At 29.8% G+C, this 12043-nt stretch overlaps 1 protein-coding gene across 3 annotated transcripts in view; it reads left to right on the top strand.

The window, feature by feature from the left end:
• Positions 1-12043, top strand: part of LOC145294368 (uncharacterized) — a 1286825-nt gene that overhangs the window by 174149 nt on the left and 1100633 nt on the right. For all 3 annotated transcript variants that reach the window (XM_080141377.1, XM_080141396.1, XM_080141385.1), the window contains exon 2: positions 11609-11681. The gene's annotated coding sequence lies outside the window, so the exon portion shown is untranslated. The remainder of the gene's footprint in view (positions 1-11608; positions 11682-12043) is intronic.

Raw genomic sequence — 12043 nt, forward strand, 5'->3', positions numbered from 1 at the left:
AAAATTACTAGGTTTGTAATAAAACATTGGACATATATATATATATATATATATATATATATATATATATATATATATATTATATACATATATTATAGGGAAAATTGTCTTTATGTGTGTCTGTGTGTGTACATTTCCGAAATAAACTACTTTATAAATTTTCATCATACAGGCTATAGATTTTATATAACGGGTATTGAGATTTGGGAACAGCTTTGTGATCGGTTTTTGACCAGAAAATTTTCTTTCAAGGGGCTAACGTTTTACGACTTTACCTTTGCAAACTATACCAAACTCCTCTGATAATTTGGAGTTTAAACACTTAAAACATGGTCAAACATTTAAATTTTATTGAACCCAAAAAATAAGGGGTCCAAATTGGGGTCAAATTAAAAAAAATACCTCTGCGACATCTACCAAATTACTCAACAAAATTTTGGTCTTAACATACGAAACGATGCAAAAAGTGTATTCTTACATGAGGCAACCTTTATCATTGTTTTTTTTTTTCTGCAGAAAATTTAGCTGTCAAGCAGTCAAAGGTCAAACAATTTTACTTTCGAAGTATCTAGAAAACTATTAAGTCATGTTGGGGTTTAAACATTCGTCATTATACATAAAGGTTATTCAGATATGCAACCAGATTTTCATCAGTTTTTGGGCGACACTTTAGCTGACGAGGAGTCAAAGATGGAAGAGTGGATCTTTGCAGACACTACCAACTATTCTACAAATTTTCTGTGTAAACACTTGAAGTTTTAGATAGATGTTCCCTGGACATGACTCAAACTATTTAGTATATATATATATATATATATATATATATATATATATATATATATATATATATATATATATATATATAATATATATATATATATATATATATATATATATATATATATATATATATAAATTGTGACTAATAGAGTTTTATGATGACAAAAAAACGTCGGTCATAGATGATGCCACTTTAGTACGTAAATCAATACTACGATGTGGCGTTCATATAACAAACCTCAACAATGGTATTGAAACTCTCATTTATATTTACAATTTTTGCGTGGTATTCCCATGGAGTAATTAACCTAGAAATAATTATCCATTCGTGTGTTTTTATAAATGTATTTTCGAGTTTATTGATACATTTATAAAGGTTTTTTAGTGCAATTATGGATGTGTGTAGACAATTGTTCCGTTGTTCTATTATGTTGTGGTTACATAATTTCCTAATTCATTGATTCACTGTACAATAATAAATTCGATTAATCATGTGGTTCCCACGTATGCAAATTATTTTCATCGTGAATATTTGACCGTAATATTTACAATGATGTTTCAACAATTACATGATCGGACACCCAGGGCGCTCCCTTTAATCCTTAAGCAATTGTGTACACGGACAATGAAAACTATAATTTCATGGTTTGCAAGTTTATGTGAGTATGAGAGGGACCAATGAATGGGGAAAATGGACCTGTAAACACTATCTGGATATAAGTTTGAAATAGTTGCAGATAACCTCGGTTCCACCGTGTTCCGTATAGTCAAATACACTACCAAAACTTTATCTATTGTTATTTCATTCGATAATTAATAAATTGCGACATTTGTTTGGATATTTTCGTGCATGAGAAAAATGATTATTCTCATTCAGACGAGCTCAAGTATTGTCGGTATTCAACGAGAACAAAAACTAAAAAGATAATATTTATTAATTCAGTTGTTTCTATCCTCGTATTTTATTGAAAACAAGGGAGTTGTAATTCAAAATAGATAGCGATCAGTTATGGAAAATATCGATAAATTACTGTGCGGTTTTATTAAAGTGCAGTCGAATCTGAAAAAATCATATTCGTAAGTAATTAATTTTAATGAAGTAGACTAGCAAACGCAATATATCGATGAGGTTAAACAAATTTAACACACCTCTTCTCCACAGATATATATGTATATATATATATATATATATATATATATATATATATATATATATATATATATATATATATATATATATATATATATATGACTGGTATGTGTGTGCGTGCCTGTCTACGCCTGTTTGCATATATAAACTTACCAGCATTTCACTGTCAAATCATTGCTTTTAATTGCGAATTTTAAGAATAAACTTATTCAAAGCTATACAAAATTGTTCCATAAGATCTTATTTTTTCAAACTAACATTTCTACGATTAGTTCCCACGATTAATTTTAATCCCGAGATTTTCAAGATTTTTTTTTTAATTAGAATATATTGTTTTGCTGTTTTTTTTTCAAGTATATTTCTATTTAACTCTTTGTTGGGATCCTAATAGGTACAACCATTCCGGATCAGAGTAGAGCCGGGAGCAATGGAAATTAAAGGGTGGCTCACACTCCCCAAAAACCGCAAGCTTAGGCCTAACCATCGGATATAGTTTCAGGTCATATCAAGCACCATGTATTGTATGAATAAACTGATTAAAAGTTATACAAAATTGCAGACATTTTACTTGTTTACATTAGTTGTATTACGTAATATGTGGTTTAATTCTTAGAGCCTTCCGTGAAATGCATGCAGAAATAATACGATGGCAACATGCATAAACAGATTGACATATATTCAAATAGATTTCCTGTAAATGCATTTCTCTTAACACTACACCATATGCATTTAACCTTTAATCAATGAAATTTCTCATGGCATAATTCTCTAATTTCTTGAGTTCAGTTGTATGAACGTCTTATTTGATTATTTTATTTTATTATAAAGTTATAAAGTTCGATTTCGAATCTGTTACTATGCATGTGTGCTATGTAACAACACAGAAAGAAGGACGGTATCTTATTAATTTGAAAATAATCGTAGAAATTTTTAGTTTGAAATAAATATGATTTTTATGCTCATTGGGGAACACTAACTCTGAAACTGCCTGGTATTATTTTAAAGTCAGTGGGTTTTTGCAGTGCATATATTAAATCTAGTGTATTTTCTAGTTTTCGTAAAGTACGTTCTCTATATCGTCCTAAATACTTTCGCATAGTAGAGGCTATCTGCTACCATAGAATGCACAGAGGGTTATCATATTAAAGCTGATGATTTTCAGTCCCATTCGACAATTCTATCTTTCTCACTTCAAACGCTGTATCTCCCTTTCCCAAATACACTTTGATAAGTTTTAATCTAACTATATATACTTTTTATAGCGTGTATTCTTCAGAAATGTCAGATGTGTGTCTGCTATATTCCCTGCTCTTTTCTGACGCCGCGATTGATTCTTTAGTTAGGCAATACCACAATTCGCTTTTGTATACGTAATTGCATTAGTACTTCCTATGCAAATAGTATATTTTAAATAGCCGCAAGCAAATGGAAAGCCCTTCCTGTCGATTGATTGCCCTGTTGTAACATCGGTTTTATCGAGATAAACCTACTTGCAATCACTTACATTCATTTTCTTCGCACCTTTTCTGAAGCGACTTCCCTGTATATATATATATATATATATATATATATATATATATATATATATATATAGAGAGAGAGAGAGAGAGAGAGAGAGAGAGAGAGCTACTTCATTTACTCACATAAAATAAATATACGAAAGTATACATTTATGCGTAAACTTTAAGTATTTTATTCAAAATTGCTCAAGACGTAGGGAGAGCTAGTTATTAATCGCCATATATATTTTATAACTTACTATATATATATATATATATATATATATATATATATATATATATAATATATATATATTACATATACATATATATGCATATATATATGTATATATATATATGTGTGGATATATGTGCGTGTGTGGGGGGGTGCAATTTGCGATAAATAATGTTCACCGGATTAGACCTTTCTTGCGCGAGATTAATATATTTCCGGATTAGGCATACGGGATATTCATGTTTACAAATAAAGCATAGACATACAAATGCGAAAAAAAAAATAAATAAAAGTACCTATTAAAGCAATAGATGAGAAAGATATTTATATTGTGTTAAACTTGTAGAAGTATAGTTAATTTTTTTTAATGCTAATATGAGACGTGGTGATAAAAGAATTACTTGCGTTTTTTATATTTACATTTTTACCGGATTCCTTACGTAGTCGAAATAAATTACAGACAGCAACTACGCACTATCATTGAAATATAAATATCATTAACTATAAATAATATATATATATATATATATATATATATATATATATATATATATATATATATATATATATAATTTTTTACTGGCAGTATTTCATTGGGCGACGTTATTGTTTTAACCTAGTAATCTAAGGTTTGCATGCTTGTTAAGGAGGGGGATATGTTAAAAATGTCATACAAATAAATTTAACTCATTCTCGTACTTCTATCTGCCATCATCTCAGTCAGATTTAGCTGGCTTCCCCCCCAGGCACGAAAGGCGTCTTGAACATTTTCATTGTATATTTATTGAGCAATAATCGCAGTATTTTATTAACGACTTCTAGATTCATCGCAATTAACCAAGTCTTTTTTTATTCGTATGTAATCTTTATTGCCTAGGCCTTCAGTTGCTAAATAATAAGGAAGAAAAATACTTTTATGTTTGGAACGAAGTACTCTTGTGTACGATAATAAATTATATAAATAATCTTGCAATTTATACAGACAAACAAAAACAACTTTTAATGAAAGTTTTCATGCGAACTAAGTATGTTTTTATTACCCACAAAACTATTTATCAGTACGCTGCCACCACATGCATATAAGAAACTGTATTTCCACAACATAACATTTACTTTAATCTCTTGAAAAGTAAATAATTATCTGATATACAATTATCTATGCATCTAGGCACCTTTACGGTGTATAGATAAACTTTATGTGAGATTGTCCAAATATGAATTTTCATTTACAGAAAATACCTGTTATGTCACATATTCACTTATTGATTCCTATTCTTTGTTCTCGCCCAACACTATTATCATGCTATGCTGTTTGAATCCGGTAATTGCCGAATTGCCGATATTAATGTCGAAGATTTTAGAAAACACGCGTATAAATAATACGGGCGATGTCACTAAGTAAGCTTTGGCCTGTCCGTCCAACTGGTTATGTAAACTAAATCTCTCGCAACTGAAGTTTTATAAAACTAAATTGGCAATATATATATATATATATATATATATATATATATATATATATATATATATATATATATATATATATATATATAGGGTGCCCACAAAGTATGGCAACATAATCTACAGGATGCTTCCACAAAGTCTGGCTACATAATTAGCCAGATTTCTCTATATACACAATCTCATTTTTTTTTTACAGAAGAACTCTCTTCAAACTAATTGATATATTATGCATTAGAGAAAAATACATAAAGTGTGGATTGAGAGTTGCCAGCATAAGATTGAAAAAAAAAAACATTTAAAGTTTAGATTTTTATTTACGCTTACTTCTGTCTCTCGCCAGTGAATGCATTATAAACACAAACTGATTCTTTGTAAATCAATTAAACTGCAAAACATAAAAAATAGGTCTGAACTAAGGAAACGTAAGGTGCGAATCAGAAGAAAAAATAATACTTAGTTTCAAAATAAAGAAAGACAATATTATAGGAAAACGATGTATGGAAATAAACATGGTTAAAAGACTAGCAAACAAGGATTAACTAACAAGTAGTGTTTTCGAATCCGGTTGAATCTCTCGCACATTTTGCATTATGAAATATTAAAGCCTGTATGTGGCCCCTTTTATGGGCAATAGTTTATTACTAATGTATTCTTTACACAGTAGTCGAACTATTATGAGTAGTTGAATCATACGTAAAGGAATTTTATACGGACAGTTTAATAGATTTTATAAAAATAAATCGTTAACATGTTTATTATAAATAAAGAATATACATGTCGGAAAGGTGTCGGGTACAACGAATTCAATCGAAATGACATTATAAGTAAATTCTAGCATGTTTTAGAAGTAAACCTAAACAATGCGGAAATCATAACACTCTTGCTCCTCATTATAAAACGTAGATAGCAACGGATTCTAATATTCCAGTAGTACTAAAATGGGGTGTCTTCAGCCCGACGAAGCACAGACAGAGTTCCCATGAATATTTTTTTGTCAAATTGATTACTATTATTAAAATATATCGCTACGGAATTGTGGAAATGAATGCCAACGCATGGTAACCTCAACATGTTTCAGCAACAAATACTTGTCAAAAATATCGTTCGTAGATTTAATTATATTCAATATTTTGGATCCCATTGCTATGTTATTTATGCTTCAAATAAATAAATATCTTCATCTAATAAAAAATAGAGACTACAACCATTCAACATTGACGATGGTAATGTAAAAATAACGTTTTAATATCTAAGTACAGACCGTTGAAATTGCGGATATATTTAACATCAAATACAGGTGTTGCTAAAAGACAAGATGGGCGAAAAATAAGAATAAAGAGAAAAAACTGAGAAAATAGTGTAAAGAAGTAGAAAGGGACATTAACAATAAACGGGAGTAATAGAGCATATCGTCACACACACATACACACACATATATATATATATTCGTGTGTGTATATATATATATGTGTGTGTGCGTGTGTGTGTCCGTTCAGCTGTAGACATATTTTTTTTTCATTTCTCTTCATCATACTGGCTTAAACAAGACCTTATTTGTGTTAGAAGTCCAGATCAAAATGTTGATCCGAAGTGGAACGAATATATCTCCTTTACAAGATAATTACTAGAACATATGTGAAATTCACATGGCCGAAGCTAAGAGGTTTTCTTGAAAAGAGGAATATAAAGAGAGAGAGAGAGAGAGAGAGAGAGAGAGAGAGATTCAGTATAGTATACATACACGTATCAAAAACGTATAAAATGTATCATTTTCTAAATTATATTCTCAATAAAATGTGGCGTCCAAATTAGACGAAACATTGAGAGGAATGTTGCCTTCACGTCTTTTAATCTATGTATCTCCCTGTGTCTTTCTATGTCTCTCTCTTATCTTCACTCTGTTCATATATATATATATATATATATATATATATATATATATATATATATATATATATGCATATATATATATATATATCAAACATATTTATTCAATAAAACATTCCAACATTTAATTTAAAAACAAGTTTTATGCTGACAAATAAAAAGTTTTTTTTTAAGATAAGCTAAAAGTTAATGATTCCTTTATATAAAATACATATACATATATATTTTATAATATTTTAATTTTCTTTGACACATTTATCTTTCTATACATACATCTATTTATATAGATAGACACACATATTATTATTGCATTCAATGGGGGATCATAATACATGAAATAACGATGCTAACAATGGTGATGATGAGAGATATATATTTATAACTGTTATTTGCACGTCATGACGACTATGATGATAATGAGGGACTGGAATGATTCCTGGGGACTTCATAATAATACGAGTTAAAGATATGATGCCACAGTTTTTTACAAATATAAAAAAGGAGAAGATACATTATCGTTGCTGGTGGGAAGGGTCCATAATGATTGGAAGTGTTGTACACATTTCGTTACAAAATGATGATACATCTATTTACATTTTTGGTTGTAAAGAATGACGAAACGGGACAGACAGTTACACATTTTTAATGATTCCTTTATTTTTCAACCGGCCGATTTATGATGTCAGGATTCAAACTTGGATATCTACATGGTCTACATTCCTCCCTTCGCTTCTAAGGGGATCTCCTCTCGATCTCTCCCGATTATCTCCTTATTCTCACTAGCTCTGTCCACCTTCTTAGCTTCGAACCAACCGATTTAATGTATCGAGAAATCGCCTTTGTTTATGACGACAGAAGTGTACTGTCGACCACCGTGACTATGTCACGCTTTTTACACATGTTCATTCATCACACTTTTGGAAAACAAATATCCTCAATACTAATTGGTTAATATCCAACCTTTTTTAAACAATATATTTGACTTCGCATCGTGCATTCACTTAACTGACACAGTTAATATCAAGATTTCTAAAAGAATAGATACTCTACTCTTTTTCTAACATTAATAATATTTACTTATTCTAATAAAATTAACAATAGACTAAAATCCTAAGGTTCTAATTTCCATTATCCATAACAATTGCCTACAGTGTTCGATTCGAGCCTATTCCTAATATCATTTTCACTTACCTTATCGAGGGAAAAATAAATGTAGTACTGTTTACACCGGAAAATATATATTTTTATATCGGAAAAAAAGAATTGTAAAAAGCATGCACACGAGAGAGATAAAAGCAGACGCACAGAAAGACAGACAGGCAGACAGATAGATATATAGATATATAGATAGATATATAGATAAAGGGAGAAAAAATGAGAAGGAGAGAGGAAATAAAAACATTGTGTACATAACAGTTACGCCGTAGAATGTTTGTTTGTTCATTTGGGCAGAAAAAAATAATATATAAAGCGAGCGAGAAAGAGATAGAGATATATAGAGAGATAGTTTGGAAGAATATATAAAGGGAGAGAGAGGGAGAGAGAGTACATACTGAACTGTGTATGTATTGAATTAGAGATAGAGAGAGAGCGTGTGTGTGTGTGTGAGATAGAGAGAGAAAGAGAGAGAGAAGACATTAAAACTGTTGTAGATGTCGTTGACGTCGTGAAAAATTTGCTGGTGTTGGTCGATAAAAAGTAAATTAGACGGCGAAAAATATCTACATCCTGTTTTATCTCTCTGTCTTCCTCTCGATCTCCTCGCTGTCACTCTATGTATGTATTCTTCCCAGTCTTCTCACGCTCTCTTTCTCTATATTACTCTCTTCATATCTCGTTCCTTTTTTTCATTACTTTTTTATGCTGAATAATATCTATCGCAGTTTGTATTTCCTATTTTTCTCTCTCTGTCTATCTCTGTGTATATGTGTCGTAACGCTCTCTCTCTCTCCCTCTCTCTTTCTCTCTCGCTGGCCTCATCTCCTTGTCATAATCGATAACCTATGCGGACAAGATACGCTATATGAGGTTTATATTCCTAAACAAAGAAATATAAGAAATTTGAATCACCCGCATTAAAGACAAAGGTAAAAAAAATGTAAGAAATGATTAAAGAAACCAGACTAATTATTAAACAATGTAAAACAACAAAAATATCATCGCGCAAGGTCAGCTAAATCTCCCCGGAATCGAACAATACAGATTAGTACCCGTACATATTGGGGGGTGACATTTTGTTTGGGAGGGCAGTGTCGTGTTGTTAATATGACTTTAGATAATTGTAAAAAAAATATCATATTTAATGTACTGTTCATGCGTGGTTGGTGCGTTTGTTTATTTTATAAACGATTATATCTTGTAGAGCGTACCGCCATATTTGTAACGTTCTTGCGCGTTCATTTATGTATTAAATGAGAGATTTCGGAAAAATCGATTTGTCAGCTCTCAGGACATGTGAATCGGCTGAATGTGAGAATGGGGGGGGAATAGAAAGATTATGTTATGTCTATTAGGATCTGATTCAGTTACGAAGTGTGCAAGCGAAATGTCTGTAGAATGTGAATATTTCCTCTTTGTGGTTACTTGGGATGGAAGGAAGTGTTTGTATTTAGGAGGAAAAATAGGAAATACTTTCTCTAAAAATGCTGCGATTTTGATGATGTTGCTACTAGGATGTAATGTTTGATTTTATTTTTACAAGGAAACGTATAAAAAATTTCGCTCTAAAGTTACATAATATAGTGGTTAATAGTCTAGACATAATAAATTTGCATGTGGCATCTGTTGTTGCAGTCTTAAGGCACTTTGTTTTAGGGAGTAATTTTTCAGATCAATGTATTATATATGAAAATTACTGCTATTATTTTAATCCGAATTTTCTTTTGTTTTGTTTTTTATATTAGAAAAAAATTATCGAACCGTCCAAATCTGTATGCTAACATATAGGCATATAGCAAGGAAACATACCTTTGTTTACAGAGTTTCCTCATGCTATAATAATTTTCTGAATAGTTATTATGTATTAGGGCATTCTATGATATGTGGAGGCGTTTTACCCACTATCCTGTTCTTTAATTTATGCATGCCATTTTTCTTTTTTTTTTTTAATGATTATTTATGGAAATTTTAAATAACATAAACATTGATCACATGGAGCAAATCTGCTTGGTTAGTAAAAAAAAAGAAAAGTTTTCCCATCACAATTTTAATAACGTATCAAAAAAATATTCTCAAAAATATGTTTCGAAAGTTTTATACAGAACACTTCCGAGTGGATATGTTTCGTTTTACAATACCTATGTAAGAAAATTATATTACTGATTTTCCTGTTGTTTCGTGTCACCTTTCATTAAACATGTTCATGAACATCATTACTTATCTAATTAAATGCCAAATGTTTAAAGAATCAGAAAAAAGCAAATGTCGAGTTTAGGAGTTTAATACTTAATCAGCACTTTTATCGAAATTCTGGAACATTTTAGAACTTTCGCTCCAGATGTAAACACATATGTCTGCCTGTGTTACTATATATATATATATGGAGATGGCGATAGAAAAATTGCGCACACACACACATATATATGTATATATATGTGTGTGTATATATATATATATATATATATATATATATATATATAGTCTTGGAAGTTTATAACCTTTAAAACTATAAAAAAATATTTTTTTATCGTTCGTTAAAAACCATCTAGTCAGTAAGTCATTTAATCACCTTCAATCACAGCATTAACCCGCTCTCAAATGTACTATAATACCAATAATTTATTTTGCAAGGGATCATCAGTTGTTTACCATGAAACACTGTTTCGGGGATTTAAAAACAACACAGTATATTACATCATGGCTCCCCAGCAGTGTTGATCAAACACCACCACCCTTAATCTTAGGAAGAAGACATATTTCAAACATTTGATCCAATTTCCTATTCTTAATTGCAATTACTAACATTTTCATACTATAAAAATGAATTTCTTACCAGCTGTGCGAGTCATCAATTTCCACATTTAAGATGGATACATTTTTTTTATTTTTTTAATTTATCAGTCTTGTATTATATATATATATATATATATATATATATATATATATATATATACACATATATATATATATATATATAAATATATACATATATATATATTACAATAAGTCAATACAACGTTACTTATTATATTTGCTCATTTCCCCGTTTATTTTATTTTTCTGCTTATGTTATATTACAGTAACACATACTTTATTACTATTTCTTAACTAACAAAAATGCCTCACTATTTTATAAGAATATCATCGACAATATATTTGACAAAAAAATATACCTTAAGGTGTATGTAAATAAAAAAGGTCATGAACATAAAACTGCCAATTGTAATGTCCGACTCGGCTGGTGATATTATCAAGGCAATCCAAATATGCGACTACAACGTATTATTTATCTTTTATTTTCTGGTTCAGTATACGAATTTTTAATAGAACTAGATGCAATTTTGCAGATTCCGGGGAATAATGCCGTGATTATTTACAGCGGCTGCTTGATGTTTACAGAACTAGCGAATTAACGAACGTCATTTTTTTTCATTTCAGAACTACTATTCTGAAACCATAACTACTGGATTATTTTACGACATATCGAACTCTACTTCTGCAGAAAAGATTGGTAAGAATTTCACTTTATATCTTATACACAGTTATCAGTCCAATGTATATAAGCATGTTTGATGCAATTCGTTGTTTTTAGTAATCCACTTGAATATTATGTGTTCAAATATACACTTCAATTATTAGAAGATTTCCAAATAAACATCATATTTATTTATTTCAAAAATTACTTATATTTAGTTGATTATACATTTGTTTCACATCTAAATGGCCAGGATGTTTTAAATATCAGGAATAGCAGGCAAAATGTAATTGATGTATATATATATATATATATATATATATATATATATATATATATATATATATATATATATATATATATATATATAAATTGATCAGATGATTGGTCTATAAAAT

The sequence above is a fragment of the Euprymna scolopes genome, chromosome 1 (genome assembly GCF_053919585.1).
Source record: "Euprymna scolopes isolate OS-2025 chromosome 1, ASM5391958v1, whole genome shotgun sequence".
Taxonomy (NCBI): domain Eukaryota; kingdom Metazoa; phylum Mollusca; class Cephalopoda; order Sepiida; family Sepiolidae; genus Euprymna; species Euprymna scolopes.